Source organism: Neodiprion virginianus, chromosome 2 (genome assembly GCF_021901495.1).
Source record: "Neodiprion virginianus isolate iyNeoVirg1 chromosome 2, iyNeoVirg1.1, whole genome shotgun sequence".
In the NCBI taxonomy this organism is placed as follows: Eukaryota; Metazoa; Arthropoda; class Insecta; order Hymenoptera; family Diprionidae; genus Neodiprion; species Neodiprion virginianus.
In genome coordinates this window covers 31312674-31330269 of record NC_060878.1, presented here as the reverse complement: position 1 = coordinate 31330269, position 17596 = coordinate 31312674, and the positions used below count along the sequence as shown (strand labels likewise).

Sequence of the window (17596 nt, the reverse complement as noted above, 5' to 3'; positions counted from 1 at the left end):
GCGATTACCTAACCAGGATGCGGTATGAAGAGAGGTTTTCGTTGAACGACTCATGGTCTTATAACGGCAAAACCTTCCCCGGGGACAATAGATTCGCTTGAGCGTTCCCCGGTGCCGGCATTACTTTAAATTCAAACAGTGAACATATCCTCTTTTGTTTTATGAACAAAAGAGACCGGGCTCTCCAAGCTCGCGTGGATGTGCAAGCAGGGATCCCGCATTTTTGCGCTACTGCTTAGCCCCGGTACACGATTTCTTCTCACTCAGCTAACCCGCGATTAACACCGCATTTGATTTTCAAATTTATCCAGCTCGTGCACAGTTTTATCCTTCCCCTGACCACGCGCAGGTCTTCACCATATTGAACTGATCCCACGCCTTATATTTTTATTCCATGAATTGTAATAAAATTTGGACACTTTTATCCAAGGTTTTTAAACTGATATATTGGACGAGATATTGTGATATAAATTGATACAGTCGTACGTCCGCATATCGCCGGGCTGCGTCGATGAAATTGAAGCTAGCAGCCGCAGTTAGCAGCCAAACGTGTTAAACTATTTGGAAATAGAAAAATGCAGTCCAGTTTTATCCTCATGATTCTATAAAAGTATGGATCGGGGGTTCAAGATATTTCGTGAAATTTTGATTTCTGGACTCCACTACCTCATTCGAATGAACATTAGAACGTTCGGCTGATAATTCTGGCTGCCAGCTCCAGCGTCGTCAGACCGACGTGTGTGTTTGTTTGAAAAATGGAGCTAGTTCGTTTCCACATCCATATTCCACAGTTTTAGGTGGTCAAATCTCAGCATTTATTATTAACTGATAAACCGGCCGTAACGAGCCGCGTTTTCGAATATAAACACGGTGCTTACCGACCCACACGACTTGCCGCGTACATATCGCATGCATGTAAATGTCGCAGCTGCGACAGTTTTATATACATATGTAGTCACACGGGACCACGACACGAGGTGCGGGACACCCTCGCGTGTCGACGGTCATTTACTTCGTGTTTGAGGTAGATTATAGCCCAGGGTATATACGCATTGGTATAGGACTGGTAAATACCTCTCGCGGCGTAACAATTATTCATTACGTATCGATTTGAGGAGCGAGAAACTGGCGGTGGTCGTGAATGATTGTCGTCTCGCTGCAGTGCCGAGTCAAACCTGTTACAGTCAAAACGTCGTTTCAAAATCCAACCTGCAGTTCGTTCCGCCAACCCTTGTACCTTGTACCGACCGCCGTTCCTACTTCACCTGATCGGTCTTCGTTCGAGTAGGTATACCTATACACGCACCAAACATTGCATCAAAGCTCCATTGCCTTTCCTGAGCACATACCTGCCTTCTCCTATTTGTACAGGAAGACGATGTACGTTTGCTCACATCTCCAACCAACATATATATACATATACGTACGTACAGAACTAGGTACAGACTCGCCTTATACTCACTCGAGTCAAGTCATAGTTTATACCTACTCGTACACACTCGGTGCTCACGTAGCTCGTACGTGTAAACGTTACCCGGTCGGCATCGTCGTAGTCGCGGGCCTACCTGGCGCTTTGGAAGCCGTCGGACATCAAAGCGGTCCGCAAGGCTTCCTGGGTAATTAATTCCCCGCTACCCCGTCGCCGTCCGGTGACCCACCCCCTTTCCCATCCTTCTCCGCCCTGCAACTTCGGTCCCCCTTCTTCGCTGTGGTCACCCCGCGATTTCACGTACACCACCTCCACATTCGTGCTTATACGGACGCGGGGGAGCATGCGACAAGAAAAATGACACAGCGCACGTCTAGGCATTACTTTTACAGAGTAAATACACCTCGCGTTTCCCTCGTACCTGACCCGCGGGCCCGACATTCGACGTTGCCACATGCAAACCGCCGCTCTGCATTCACCGACATGGCGATATGCGTGGGGGTTGAGGGGTGTGTTTAATGATTGATTAACACCAGGAACGATTTCGAGGGTCGTTGACTTCGGGGCTCTGCGTACAACGGTTACAACGGTCACTCGTGTTGTATCAAATCGTGGGCCCACGGTAATTAGCTCCACGTTATGCAGCGGGAGCTTTTCGCGGGGTGTGGATGACGATGCTTTTGAAATTGCCAAGTACTTCGAGATATGCGCACCAACTTCTCGAGGGTCAAGAGGAGCGCTGTGTCAGGTGATTAATGACGTCGGGCAGGTGCATTAATAGCCTCACGGGGGAGGAACCGCTGCTCGCTGTTCAGACCTGGTGTTCCTCCAATGGCACTACGCTTCTCGTCGGAGTTTATGCTCGCGCCGCCTCCTGGTAGTAACAAGTTATCGCGCGGGGGTGAGACGAGGGGGGGTCGCGCATGCGTTTATCCGAAATCCCGCCCAGTCAGAACCGCGGAGGTTCGACTGTCCGCGAGAAAGAGAAGGAACCCAGCCGCCAGTGCCGCGTCATCGATCAGGGTAACCGTGCCTGCAATTCCGTATCATTTCCCTCGATATTTCTCTTTCCCGTCGTTCAATTTAGCCGACGTTCGGTAATTCCTCCCTGGAATCAATCGGTTCTTGATACGTTTTAAAGAGCCTCTCGACCGTCTTCCGGTTCTCAATGGAAGAATTCTGTCGCGATACGGATCTTGTCGCATCGTCCCACCTTTTGTCTGGTCCACCGATGATCCACCCCCTGGAATAATATTGACCAGAAAATGTCGTTTAATTTTTTTGTTTTTACCGGGGGTGGGCAGGTTGGTACGCTCCTGGGTGAAGACGACTCTCACGAAAGACCGACCGTCCAGGAGATGGCGTTTGCGTCTCGCTTTCGCGTGCGCCTCGGGGGCCAACGTTCAGTCGCTTCGCGGCGCCCTGGCAGTGCGGTTCTATTCCGTCCCCGTCCACCCTCGGCCTTTCCGTTATCCCCGTCCTCCCCGTATACCAGGGCACCCCTTTGCCCCTCGCCGTCCTCCGGGATGGCGACCCGGTGGAGGGAGGCGACTCCAACCCTCTGGCGCCGCGGTGCAGCGCCGTTCGACGATCGTCTCTCAGTATGCCGCGGGCAGCCGTCGCGCCCTAACGTCGTCGTCTCGAATTCGTCGATCGAGGGATGCTGTAATATTATAACACTCAAACATATTGGCGAGACTGAAATTTTAACAAACGAGACGATCGTTGGCCAGTCTTAGGAGAGATAATAAATATCGAGACAGCAAACACCTCGTCGGATCGGTGTTATTTTCTTCATTTCAAACGATTCAAACGATTCTCTCGTTTCCTAATACGGTCAACGATATCGCGCACCGCCACTGTTAGAATATTCATTAACGTCAGCCTCACTCCAGCGACCGCAGTCTTTCGTAATGACCACAGCCACGTTGACGCGATAACGCGTAGAGAAGAAAACCTGCCATAAATCCCACCGAATGATGAAACAATTATATAGTTCGTTGAAGCGAACGAGATACGAGATGTTGGACGATGAAGACTTTGCACTGTAGTCTCTATTCTGTTTTATTAGGGGTGTCTTTCGGTGGTGTTGGTGGTTGTTTTTGATCCGAAAGCATGCGTTGTCTCGCTTTCATATTCTTGCTCACGTGTCACGACGACAACGACGAACGTTCCGTTGGTTGTATTCGACCAAAGGCAAGGGAGCATTGACGCGAATTAAAAAAACTGATAAAGGAATGAACAAACTATAAATAGGAGGAAAGAGATATTGCACATCAGCCTGATCGTAAATATATAAATTAAAAAACAAAGAAATTCTCCCACGCAGATGACTCCGTGACTCGGTGTGTTGCTACCACCGGGGGATCAGTCACGTGGGCACAGCGACGCTGCAGAGCTACTTTTGCAGACTACCCTACCAAATCAGTGCTACGAATTTTTAACCCACCCCCGTGCAGGCTAATAAAACAGACTCTAAAGTTCACACCTGGGTATTCGATTTCCTGACAACCAGAGTGAGTACCGACCGTCTACACTGCTGCACGATTATTCCCCCCGCCCCCCTCCCTTCCTCCCAACTATACGCGTTGGGCTCGTTTTAGCCCGCCAGAACCCGAGGCGTTCCTGGTTTAAAGCTGCCCTTAAAGCTCACCCTGCGACGCGAACGCTACGGCCGGATTCCCGCTGCCTCGAATTCCGCGCTCTTTGTTGCTAATACCCGTTTGTTAATACGAAATGTATGTTTTTCCTCACTCGGCGAAATGTCAAAGGGGGCTGCAGGGCTGGCGGTTGTTGGGGGCGGGGTGCGAGGCTCCGGTCCGGCCGGGGCGTGAAACTGATTTATTCGCAAATATAAAATCTGAGATCCCGAATCTTCCCTATTCGAGGCACGATTTTCAAAGCAATCCTGAAGGAAGATACGGATCTCATCTCGGCCGAGATATTATGTTCTCTCCGCTCCGCTTCGGGATCTCCCGCGACTCTCAGCTAGACTCCGTTGCTCTTTTCCCTTCTCGAAAAAAGAACGTCATATACATACATACGTATTATGCCTACGCTACACGGCGCTGTACCATGTGATTGAATACGCGGTATGCGTACGCGACTCGCTTTTCCCAAATACAATAACCTACTCTACTACCTACATATTTTTATACGTGCAGCAAAAGAAAAAAAAGAAAAAAGAAGGAATTTTGATCGTTTTCTAAGTGCAGCCCAATGATCGCGGGTCGAAAAACTGCGGTCTCGTTTATCCGATTGTTTTCAAGTACTCCGCGAACGGAAAGAGCCGAAAGACCCGCACGCCTAGAGAAACGACTTTGCGGACAATTCACCCATTAGTCTTGCCCCATGCAGTAGGTCTGCCGGGTTAATCGAAGTCCATTGTTCACACAAGGTAACCAACCTATCTTGTCCGCGAACCCGGGAGTCCTGCATGCCACGCACGCGGCTTTCGTCCTCCTCGTCGTCTAGTGCGAATCTGCACCTGCCTTCCATGGGCGGGCGAGGAGGGGGGGGGGGTATGTAGGTGCCTTGGTTAGGCGGGCAGGTACGTATGATAATATCCACGTAGCACGCGATGTGTCCGCTCGCTGAGCGTGCATGTGTGTCGGAGAAAGGAAGAGGAGAGAGAACAAGAGAGGGGAGGAGGGCTGACTACATTGTGCATCAAGATGAGATCCTATTAGGATTACGTTAATTAATCCAATAACTCTTTTCTTGTCCCTGATTCTCTACCCCGCTACGGCAAGGTTTACACAACGTTTCGACAATTCATAATAAAGCGCTTTGTCTCTCTCTCCCCCCCCCCCCCCCCCCCTCCCCTCCCCGCCCGCTTTCCTCTTCTGACCCTACAGAACCGCGACGAGGGCAAGGGCGCCCGGCGAGAACGAGTTGTCGCGTGTAATATAATTTTACACACACGTGCGAAAGTCACGGGCCGATATAATACCTGCAGTCCGGTGTAACGATACAGGTATCATGTCGATGTGTGGAACGGTGAGCGTGAATCGTGGGGAAAGGTTGAAGGAGCGGTTGTAAATGGCGCCAAAATCGTCCTGGTCGTACTAGGCGGCTAGCAGAGCCAGGAGGTTGCACAGGATTGTAAACCGGAGCGAGACAGGGACGAGGCACGCCAAGTATCGAATCGCAGGACGTTGCACCGCCACCTTCAACCGCCTCTTTCCCCCCCCTCTCTCTCTCTCTCTCTCACTCTCGCTCTTCCTCTCGCTCGCTCACCCGTTCACCTCTTTCTTCTTCTCTTTCCGTCTTGCTTGCCATTTGCGTATTATATACACGATGCATGTATACATATATATATACATTATGGGTATGTACACGGTTTTACAACCGCGTAACTCTCTGCAGCAGTCCGCCGCATCCGAACCAACACCGATTCAACCGCATAACCTGTGCGTGCGTGTATTCGCAGGTGCGCATGTGTGTACGACGTACACGCAGACGTGTGTATGCATTTATAATGCAGCATTCGCGAGAAGTGGAACGATTTTTACGGATCGGGTTAAATTTTTGCACGCGTGATATCGACGTGTACGCATCGCAAATTGCAGCCGAGTCACGGAATAAGTCTAAAAGTCCTAAGGTCTTTGAGCGTTTCGATATTGTTATACAATTTTTAAGTTTTATACCGGTAAGGAAAACTTTCGACTACGTTGAGGATTTTGTTAACGACGGGAAAGGATAAGTTTACGGTCACCCGACGCTCGGTATTCAAGTGGTTATTCTTCTCTCTGCAGATGCGTACGCCATGCACGGTACCTTAGTGTATAATCGAGGTATAGGTATACAGACACGCGTACATGTCCCAGGTTAGAATGGTGTCTATGAATAATAATTACGAGGGTATAAATCCGTTGAGGGATGTGGCGACGTTGGTAAGCGGCGGGGGCAGGAGGTCGCGGATAAGAGAACGGAGAGAAAGAGCGGCGGGTGAAACGCCGAAGAAGAAGAAGAAGGAGGAGGAGGATGAGGAGGAGGGAGAAGGGGAGTGGAGGAGAGGCTGAAGGCGGTCTTTCATTAAAAGTCCGGAATTAATATTTTAACAAGACGCTCGTCACTTGAACGCCGTCGTGGTTCTCAACTTTCGTCGCGGCATATTTGCAAATCCGCTGGAAAATGTCGGCCACGCGATTGGAAAGAAAAAGCGATACTTGGTCCGTTAGATTTTTTATATTTTTCTATCCAACTCTCGATGTGTCGCTATCACGGTGCCGCGATATTATCTCCACTCTGCACCGCTGAACAGTACCTATGAGCGTATAAAACCACATCCCATACCGCGCGATATCCCGTGTTGGTTGAGAACCACTGACGAGTCTCTCGTATTACATCCAGGATTAATATTAAATTTCACACGATGAGTGCAATTTCATTATCCCCTTCGCCTTGCCACACCAAGACTCTGCATCGCGGTCCTTCTTCCCCTGACGTATAAACTCGTACGTGCATCATGTGTGTACGTTATAGGAGTATACTTACGCGTGTGCGTTAGGCTATGTATCACATTCACGAAGGAACGTGTGTTTACGGACACCTGAATCCCGGCAACTGCAGGGTGTGATTCCAAAAATCATTCCGATCCTTTTTCTACGTGAAATCGCGGTTCACCGATACACCGATTTCATCGCGATGCTCGGTCAATGCGAAATTCAGATTTCCAAACCAACGTTACCTTCATAGACTTATACGTACATATGTCGAGGAGTGAAATATTTTTGATCCGAGATAAAATTCAAGGTGCCGAGTTGATAATTGTTGACCAACGCTGCGACTATTGAACGGAGGATAAGGTATACAGGCATAGTGTAGACGCATAGATATAGACGCATGCAGACATGGCAGACTATGGCAGCTAGTAGTAGCGAATCCTAGTCGATCAATAGTTGGCATGCGTTTGGGGTGTAGGTATATATAGGGGTACGAACGTGTCTACGTATCTGTGCAACGTACACGTCGACATCCTTCTCATACGCGAACGACGGAGTAGGTATTCAAGATTCACTCGTCGCGGAACCGGCGATTCCATCGGTGAAGTGAATCGTTTCACTTTCAACTTTGCGGTAGACCCAACTCGCCCAACGTTACGGCGCGATGCCCGTCCAGGCCGCAGGTGTGTTGTCTGACGAAAATAGGTATCCCCTGTCTCACAATCAGCGAAAAGTCCCGCATTCCATGCCTTTTTCTCCGCTAGTATCAATTTTCGTCCTCCCGTGAGTCGTGTTCCAGGGTAAATAGGGAATACTCAACGAATCTCACAATCGGTCGATTTCTGAACGGCACGTGATAAAGTCGCGTTAATGTTATAACTGAAGCGTGATTCTTTATTTTGAAAATTCAACCCAGGACAAGAGTACGATTTTCGTGGCGCCAAAATTTGATCGTTAATTTTTGGTTATCCGATCGAAATAAACAAAAGCTTAAGGGTGGTCAAAATTGATATTTCGATTATCTTACGAGATATTTATTACCGAACAAACGTTGTCTTAAAGAGGTCGAGCTTATTCTAACCTTTGGGCTGCGACAGTCGCCTGCCGCGTTTTTTGTACAGAGTGGTGTGTTGTCGTTTCGGTGATGCCCCTGTCGCACGAAGGGCCAAATCATGAACAAAAACTAAATAAAAATCGCTGAATTTTTCCAAATCTCCAATTACAAATAAAAGCGCTTATATGTTCTTAAGGAAACCACAAAGGCTAATCATTTATTCTTCAAATTCTCATTACTTTGGTAAAAATATCAAGATCAATGCTCAAAGATCGACGTTAGGGGTGCGCGGTATTTCGGTATACCGAAGTTTTTTCGTCATCTCCTTCCTCGAAATGTATCGTTATGGGAACCATCCGTCAATACCGATACCGAAATACCGAAATTTCTGATAATCTAAATACTATTTACATTATTGGTATTTACTACAGTTCAGTACAGAGTTTTCTTAGTCTTTTTCGGACGATATTTGTAGAATAAAGTCCATCGAAAATTCGGAATGATTTTGGTAACGAAACATATTGAGTGGATATTGTGCGCGATATTTTGCGACAGCTGCTGCACTTAGCTAGACGTGATCTATGGAGTCTCCGGACTCTGTGCGAAGAACTCTTCATTCCGATGAAAAGATGACCCAGTTGTAGTCGTACTTCTTTTCTCGGTTTAGTTTTCTGTTTGTCTTTCAATTTTATGCACGGATTCCCCGAACGTAACTCCGGGGGTGAACAATAAACGTTGTTGTTTATTTTTTTACTATTTTTGTTTTTTACATCTTCATTTATGTTTATATTCTCTACAAGGGGCTGCAATGTTACGCTTCCTCTACCGTCCTGCTACTATATACACTATTCTAGTATTTCTCGGCTCCTCGTCCTTTGTTTCTATCTACTTGTATGCAAACTTTTCTCTCTGGTAAAATCCATCCTCACGACTCTTTCAGGAACCGGGTTAAAGATGTAAAAATTTTGTGATTCACGCGATATAGAATCGATGATGTTTCTTAACTGCCGTATCGAACAACACAATTTAATATCCTGTTTCTTCGTATCTCTGTCTGAATAAGACGTAAATTCTATAAAACAATAACTAAATTTGAACAAAAAACGGCCAAGCACCGACGGGTCGAAGAGATATATTTGTCGGGTACTTTTATATCGTAATTATTTTAAACACTATATTTTCACCACTTTCGTTGCGCATCAGTCTGACTCCGCGCACTGAAACTGAGTCAACTTTCCTGTAAATTGAATCAAAATTAACCAATTTCCGATGTTGCAATGGGTATTCCATCCCGCTTAATCCATCTCGTTTTATAGATAATCAAGTCTACGCGTATGCGGACACGGCAGCGTGTAGAGCAACCTAAAAAAAAAAACAATAAACAACAAAAGAAACCAAAAAGTCAGGGATTGAAAAATTTGAAAATGTAGGAACAGTCGCGAGTGCAAAGACGCCGACTGTAGAGGATGTGGATCGAGATGAAACGAAGCTCTTGGCGGTCTAGGCCAGAGGGAGCGTCGAAAGGGCGGGGGATTCAATTATCCGATATTAAACCACCCCTAACCACGCTGGTGTGTCCGGCTCGGGTTGGAGGGTGTGCGTTCAAATGGTTGTTCCTGTCCGGCAGAAGCAGAAGTATTAGATTGAATGGACTCAATGTTGTATAGTAGTGATGTTGGCTAGCGGACGTACATGCATACGTAAACGCACACACGCAAACGCATATATAGACGCCGGAGGGTGAGCCGGATCTCACTCTCTCACTCCGTCTCAGTTTCCTCCGTTTCGCATTTCGCTTTATCCCCCGCACAGTCAACCTTTGTCCTTACTCCTTAGCGGATAGCATCTTGGAATTTTCACTGCTTCGATTAAGGGAATGAACCCTGCAGCATACGTAGCGATGACCGATGTTTATACTTCCTCTCACCGAAATCTATGCTCGCTTACACTTTTCCATATCCGTGTTTTTGTTGCTTGTTTATTTTTTTGTTTTTTTTTCTTTTTTTTTTTTTTTGCGTTCCAACACGCAGCTGGGATAAAAATATGCAGGCACAGTGATCGGATTGGATCGGATCGGATGTCTGAGTGTGAACGGGAATGCCATTTCTTATATACATCAGGTTTACTGTTTTAATAAAAGGAGAGATTTTGATCGCGAGTCGGAATGCAATATTTCGACGAATTCATTTGGTGGAAACATTTCTTCCCGGTGAAAAAATTCAATCAAATCCAGAAAGTGAGAGAGAAAGAGAATGGGGAAAAGGGAAAGAACGGCCAGACCTTTTATGTATATAGGTATAACCATAGGCATACACTTCCTCCCCCCGTATACGTATATAAACTTGCGTATTTATATTTGCGAGAATATATCACGAGTTATTGCATGTTTTAATCCTGTGTCTTTCTTTGGGTTTTAACGCTGGTTCCTTTTCTCCTCCTCGCACGTACCGGATCGTATTATATACACTGTAGTATTTGCAGTGTAATTTTCAGAGCTATTTACGCAATTTATTTGAGTAAATTCCAATGATATATAACGTTCATGGTAATTCCCTTGTTATTGTCGAGATTTGAGTCTTCGCTGCTGCAGCCGAAGACTATTCCATATATATATGTACATAAGTTTATACACGTATAGCATCTGCGCAGAGGTAGATGGAATTTTTTCATTTCTTGCCTGACCGATGCCTGCAATTAACACCTGCTCCCCCCCCCCCCCCCCCCCCCCCCGCCCGCCACGTCCGAGTGTTAATTGGTAGATATTCCAAGGCATGTGTGTAAGATTACGGAAAAAATGCAGCGAGGCAAGTTAACACGTTCGACATTCTTTCGAACGGGAAATACAACTTAGGTGTTTTGTTGTTGTACGTATACGATCACCAATTTTTCCCTTCGTCGTTAGTGCAGTTCTGATTTATATATGTCGTGGAATTATCGTTTATTTGATTCAGTCATGCGCTGCAGATCGTACACGTGTGTTTATGTAAGAACAATTTACCGTATACTGGCACCAAGTCGCACCGAACGATAAGCACCGAGTCATCGATCGGGGTATCAATTTGATCTTTTTATTTTCAATCAAAAAAATATGTATAATAAATTGTGTATCGTTAGTACGGAGAGTTGTATTCTCTATACTGCGGGCGAATCAGGCATTGATTGTGAGTTGAGATAATTAACATGCTTTTGACGCGATTGGTCCTGTTTATTGCCGTATTACGTAATTTAGTTTCACCGTATACAGTTACTTTGGTTGGGAAAGGTGAAAAAAAAAAAAATTAATAAAAAATCATTCGTGACACTTTCGAGCGTAGGAATTCAAGTGGGATAATATTATAATACACACTTTGTAAGCGTCGATGATTTTGAAAGTTTTTACGAACCAGTTTTATTACGCCACCGAAATTCGATATCCTTCTGTCGAAAGTGTTGACGTTTAGAAAAAATTTTATGCCAGATTGATGAAGGCTCTTTTATCAGATGGTGTGCAGAGAACGTTCGTTATTTAAAATCCAAGCAGAAGTTGACACTGTTTATTTTTCATCGTTTATTACATTTGAATCTTGGCATATTTATCATTTTACATGTATATACTTTTTGTAATAAAAGTCTGTTGCTTGCTGCGGAAAATTCTTTTCAGACATGATTTTAGGTTTTTTTTCATTTAAAGCAGCTTTTGCCGGGTGATGAAGAAAATTCATCTCTATCGCAGCGGTTGGGAGAAAAATGTTTTTGTACATCGAACGAATGTTGAGCTTGCGATCAATAATTAATAATCCTTTCATTTTTATCAATTAATTTCTTTTAATTACGAAACTCAATCGCGCCGAGCAGCACAATACCGAGTTTTTTGATTTTCAGATTTTACACAATAATTATTGAATATTGCTGAGAGTCAGAATTTTTTCCGAATCAATGCGTCCAATCAGGAACATGTGGCGTGGACTGGCTCCGCGGCATTTGTGTTGTGTTATTGAATACTGATGGCAAAAAAAAAGAAGAAAAAAAAAAATGAAATGAACAAGAGGACGAAACAGACCGCAGTTTGGCTGTGGCTACACTTAATTAACTCGTCAAAAATTAATTGCCCGTTGCGACGACTAATTACTCGGGACGGACTGTTGAAACGAAGCCAATACATGATGAAAAAGCTCAGTCCCAAAAACAAGCGGTCATAACTTAAAAAAAAACAAAATGATTATCACTTTAGTTTATAACATTCTTCATTAAATCGTAAAATACGTTCCTTTTCAATTTTGGCTCCACACGGGTAAACGAAAAAATCGATTGTTCGTTACCGTCAATCGATTATACCAAATACAACCGCGAAGGTAAAAAAATCTTGTCGCGCATAAAAACGGCGAGCGAGTAAAAAAAAAGGATTTCGCGCTTAAGTGAAAAATTGTGTCTGCGAGTTAAGTTTTATCGTTCTGTCGAATAGACATAATTATCTTTACATATATTATGCCCACCTATTAATAGTCGCCGACTCGATACAAGTGATAGTAGGCGGCACGTGGGCAACAATTGGCCGCAGCAGCGTCCAACCATTCGTCCGTGTAATTGCAACTTTGATTAACGAAAGGTGCCGACAATCGTATAATAATGCAGGCTAAGAAATGGGGAAATGAAATTAATTGCTAGAGTATCAGGCTGGTTAAATATTACATCGATTTACATATTGGGCTGCAAATATAAGAAAATAATAACGATAAGAGTAATTATACAAGTAATAAACGTCGTCTTATCCTCTAGATCGGAATAAAATTATTATAACACCATAAATGACGGACGTTATTACATGCCGGCTTAACGCTTAGTCGACACGAACTGCAATTCGTTATTCCCGTTTGTCAATGTTACTTTATTTCGAAAATTGACAAATTACGCGGCTCTGCCGGGGCGTGCAGGTCGAATTGTGTACCTACGGGTGTATTCGTATCGTATATGAATATGGTATATATTTAGTGGCGCGACTCGTTGCCGCCAGGCAGCGTCATCGAGGAGTGATTGATTTCATGATACCGGTTAATGAGCTTGTACCAGTTAAGACGCTGTTTAATTTGACTTTTAATTTCGTGTGCCATAACTCTCTCTCGCCTCTCTCGACTCGCTCGAACGTTCTCATGCTGCCTCTGCAATCGCTCGCGCTCTTCGCTCTCAGACTCGTCGCGAAGAAAAACATGACGGTATATAGATAGGTATATGATACATGGCACACATTGCATCGTACATGAGTATATGCAAGCTGACTTGGAGAACACAGGTCGCTGTCTTCAAACCTTCACGCACTGTCGCACTCTCCGAGAGAGAGAGAGAGAGAGAGACAGAATTTGCGATATCCGAATGCTCTTTTCGACACTTTCTATTTCAGCGCTAATTGATTTCTGCATTCGTAGGTACTTTAATTAATTGCACTGTGTGTGAAAAGTACGCGGTCGAGGCGCCGGCGTGCCGCACCCTGTAAACTTTGTTAATTCCTGATTCTTTTACAAACGCTTCGTAAGGAAACTTGTATGATACGAAAAGTGCGATATGCATCGGAGGACTCTTAATTGAGTTCCGTGCGCAAAGCTGCGGATCATGTAATTGCATCGATAAGATCGATATATGACGAGAGATTGAATGATCGCGATTAATACTTAGTCATTCGTTCGTTTTACTCTCATTTGTTTCACCGGAAGGATAATGACGAGAAAAAGAGACACACAGGTATAATGTACATATATATTGCCCATATATATATATATATGTGTGTGTATGTATTAAAATAAAATTCTTCTTTCTTTTGAAAAAAAAATGGTCGATTTTTTTGAACTGGTCTAGTATGTATATATGCATATGTGCATATGTGGAACGAGTATATAACGGGTATTGCAAAATTTTTTCTTATTTCTTTTTTTTTGGTGTATACGTTGTGTTCAGCAAGCAAATGCTTGGACTTTGGACTTTCCAGGTGCGCCGTGAAAGTTCATTAGAGCGAACGATGGACACGTACATTAATCAAGGTTTTAATTACCTCGGCGTGTAGCTACGTCTAACTAAAAACTAAACATACCTACCTACCTACCTATAACCTACCTAGCCAGGCTCAAGCTCCAGCTCTAATTAAAGCTGTTATCGAGTCCAGAGATTAAAACTTGCTCGTGTTAACTGACACCAGTGGACCTACATACGCCCGGGTATGGCGATATGCTTCGGGTCCTTTCTCAAAACTTGGTTGGAATTGAAACGATCTAATCGGGGATAAGAAAATCTGCAAGGGGTAAAAAAATTGGCGAAGCTGGAATTGTAGCCGACATAGGTATGCAGTTAAACCTACGTATCTGTGAATTGTGCGTATAATACAACGGAAGAGTGATTCCGAGTTTTTCTCTTTTTTTGTTGACTTTCACTTGCCGGAGGTGCTAAAAGGTTTCAAGACTTATCGCGTCGATTTTCTTCATTTCAATGATTAGACACGCGTGTGTTTTCGCACCGTTTTCTCACCTGTCATTATACCTACTCGCGCATAGTTGTTCAGCTTTTTTGCAGACGTGCGATGAACGCGCGTTACCCATTTTGTTCCTTCAACGTTACCCTTTCCGGGGAAAGGTGGAAAGAAAAGCAAAGAGATGTTTCCTTGCCGAGTTTCTGTCTTTCCAAGGGGAGGAAAATCTTCGATTCGCGTATAATGTTTACCACGCATTCGCGCGGTGGTAAAATGTACGCGGCTATATCTGCTGGCTTCGGTGAAGATCATCTTTTATACCTATACCTATACCTGCACTGCATGCAACAGACGATATTAAGACATCTTGTCCCTCGGGCAAGCAGACACGCTATAAACTAGAGGAACAGAGAGAAAGCTGTGGCGAAGAGGAGAGGAGAGGAGAGGTCGGGGTGGTCGGGGTGGTTGTTCCCAGTAAAATCCACAAATCACCGAATAAACCAGAACAATGACGCGATGGCGTGGCGTGGGCGCTGCGGGGGAATCCCCGGCTTACACCATCCCGACACCGCGATTCTATCTCTACATCCATACCTATACGTGTGTATCCTCACCCGCGTTCTACATACATACCCCCGATGCGCCTAAGCACACATACGCCGTGTCCCATACGGAGTTGAACCAAGTTTCGTTCTCATTCCTGATTGCGTTTGGATATGGATTCTTGCGCTGTTGATACCTACGTATAAAAGCCGCAACGCACATCCGTTTGGGTGCGAGTATAAAGCTTTTCTTATTTTTTCTCGAGTCAGCGTCTTGCTTACCTAGTCTTTGGTTTTGAATTTCGCGTAGGTATGTATGAAATCACACAAGAATTAACGTGGTGGTATTACAGACGCGATGTAATACACGATTACACGTTTATATGGCCGGTGGATTTCACAATTAATGAATTTATCTTACCCGGACACTCTGTATAAGGTATGCGGGTAACCTGCACATCTACATGCCTGCGTTGTAGTCAGATAAATATATATATATGTATATGCATACACACACCCACGTTTGCCTCATATCTATAACACGTATGAACCCGTCGACGAGTTTCCCTGCTGCAGAGAGAGAGAGAGAGAGAGAGAGAGAGACTGCCTGACGATAAATTTGTCGACGAGGTCAATAACAGAGGCCCGTTTCTGTGATTTAACGACAACAGAGCTGCCGCTGTTCTCGTACTATTAGGTTGTTAAACCCTTTACTTCGTTCAACGCAGTGCGGCGGCCCCCGACTACGACTGCTGCTGCAATATGAGGCATCGCGTTTTCACTTTTCAACCGTTATACACGTTTTTATGATTACACTTATTTACCACTTTTTTCCGTCCCGAATTCCTAACCAAGAATCGTCCTCGGGGCGATTCATTGGGTGGGGGTGAAATCTTGGAAGGATCGATATTTGGAATGGCCGGTATATCAAATTTTCAAAGATGCAAAAATATAATAACGTAAGATGAATTGTTCGAAATCTAGATTGTGGAATTTGGAAATCTGGAAAACCGGGAAGAGTCGGAGAATTTTGAACATAACACTGGAATTCCGAGTGTGTCGAAGAAACAAACTCGTTCTTACATAAAATACTGCCGATCTTAAGAAGAAAACAAATTGCATTTAAGAAATCGTAGGATGTCGTTTGTGAATTGATAGGCAGACAATAAGTTAGTTATCAAGTAATGCCGAAGGTATTAGTAGTAATGTGTGAAAAAATTTCATTAATCAGCGTCATGTTTTTTGAAAGCTTACTGGAAAAATCCTATTTTCAAGCTGGAATACCCGGAAAAGTCAGGGAATTTCAGATTCCAAAAAGTGAACGAACCCTGAGGTTTATCTCGCCTAGTTTCATCGCCAACCATTCACAGAATAGTCCAACTCGAGTGTAGTAAATTTTTTCATCCAGTCTTGCGCCAGAATAAAATTGCTTCTGAAATTTTTTCATCAATTATAATTACTTGGTAGTAAAAAACACAAATTCCCTAATAGATTTATACGCATGCATAAAATCGTACGATGCTTATAACTCTATCGTATACCTGAATCTTCACTTATAATACCGCATGCAATGCAGATGAAGAAGCGAATGAAAAATATATTGATTGACTCGTCAGGAATAAATTAGCAACGACGCGACGGTCTCGCTTCGGTCGTGTAATATACATGTACCTGCAGCCGCATATCACGTTTTTACGAGTCTTCGGGAATCTATTACTGCAGTCCCCATGGGAAAATGATTCCCGTATAATGTGACGTAATATTGTCCCTCCCCGCACCGCGCGGTGCCCACTCGACTCTTATCGGGTCCATTACAATCGCGTAAATGCCAATCGTTGTGAGAGTTATCGATCACCTTCGATACGTTGTAGTTAATCGTTGCCAATAAACCTGCGTGGCTTATATACGATTGCCGTGAAACTCGGCTCTTCGTACAGGACGACAACGACGACCGTCGACTGTCTCTAAGCGTTGATTGTAGTCAAAGCGTAAATTGTGATTAGAAGTTTATCGCCGCTTGCCTCGTGATTTTTTGATTTACGACTTTTCGATGAAGTTGTCGATGCTAGAATCAGGCCGGAAACTTACTTACAGACATTGTTCAGCGAATCCGACAATCACGCGCATCGCTGGTTTCGAAAATTGCAACGCCCGTTGAAAATGTGAAGGAATTTTTTGTAAAAACTATTTACAGGCAGAGACAGAGACGCGACGAGCGACAAACTTTGTGCTGTAGGTGCACAGAGTTATCCTGGATTACACGAAGAAGCGAACACCGATTGGTAACCCGGATCTTTGACCATGGGACTCCGGGGGTTACGATCGGTCTCTCCGGAGAGTGGAAATGACCGATCATTAGAGTCAGTGAACCGACGCCCTGAGAAACCTCGGGATAGGTATTTACCGGCACCTACCTGAAATAATTCAAATACGTTTACTGCAGAATACCGATGTTCGTTGTCGTTTTTGTTGAATTTCTTTCTTGTTTTTTTTTCTATGACGTTCGATTCTTCTTCCCCCTTCTTCTTGTGCTTGTTTCTTTCGTTCATTCCCATATCCAGCCGAGTCATGTCTGTACAGATACGCGGTCATCGAGCGACAGGCGAATAATCCTCGATGTGTCCGTGGGGGGAAACCGGGGGGATGATCCTTGTGGGAAGATAACGGGGAGAGCGAGAGACTCGAAATAGTCGG

The 17596-nt window shown here is 44.6% G+C and overlaps 1 protein-coding gene across 4 annotated transcripts in view; it reads left to right on the top strand.

Moving 5' to 3' along the window:
- LOC124298375 (LIM/homeobox protein Lhx9-like) overlaps positions 1 to 17596 on the top strand; it is a 194756-nt gene that overhangs the window by 21657 nt on the left and 155503 nt on the right. The window contains exon 1 of one of the 4 annotated variants that reach the window (XM_046750277.1): positions 3022 to 3945. The exons of the other annotated variants lie outside the window; for them this stretch is intronic. The gene's annotated coding sequence lies outside the window, so the exon portion shown is untranslated. Of the gene's footprint in view, positions 1 to 3021; positions 3946 to 17596 lie in introns of those variants that run through there. 4 annotated transcript variants of the gene reach the window in all.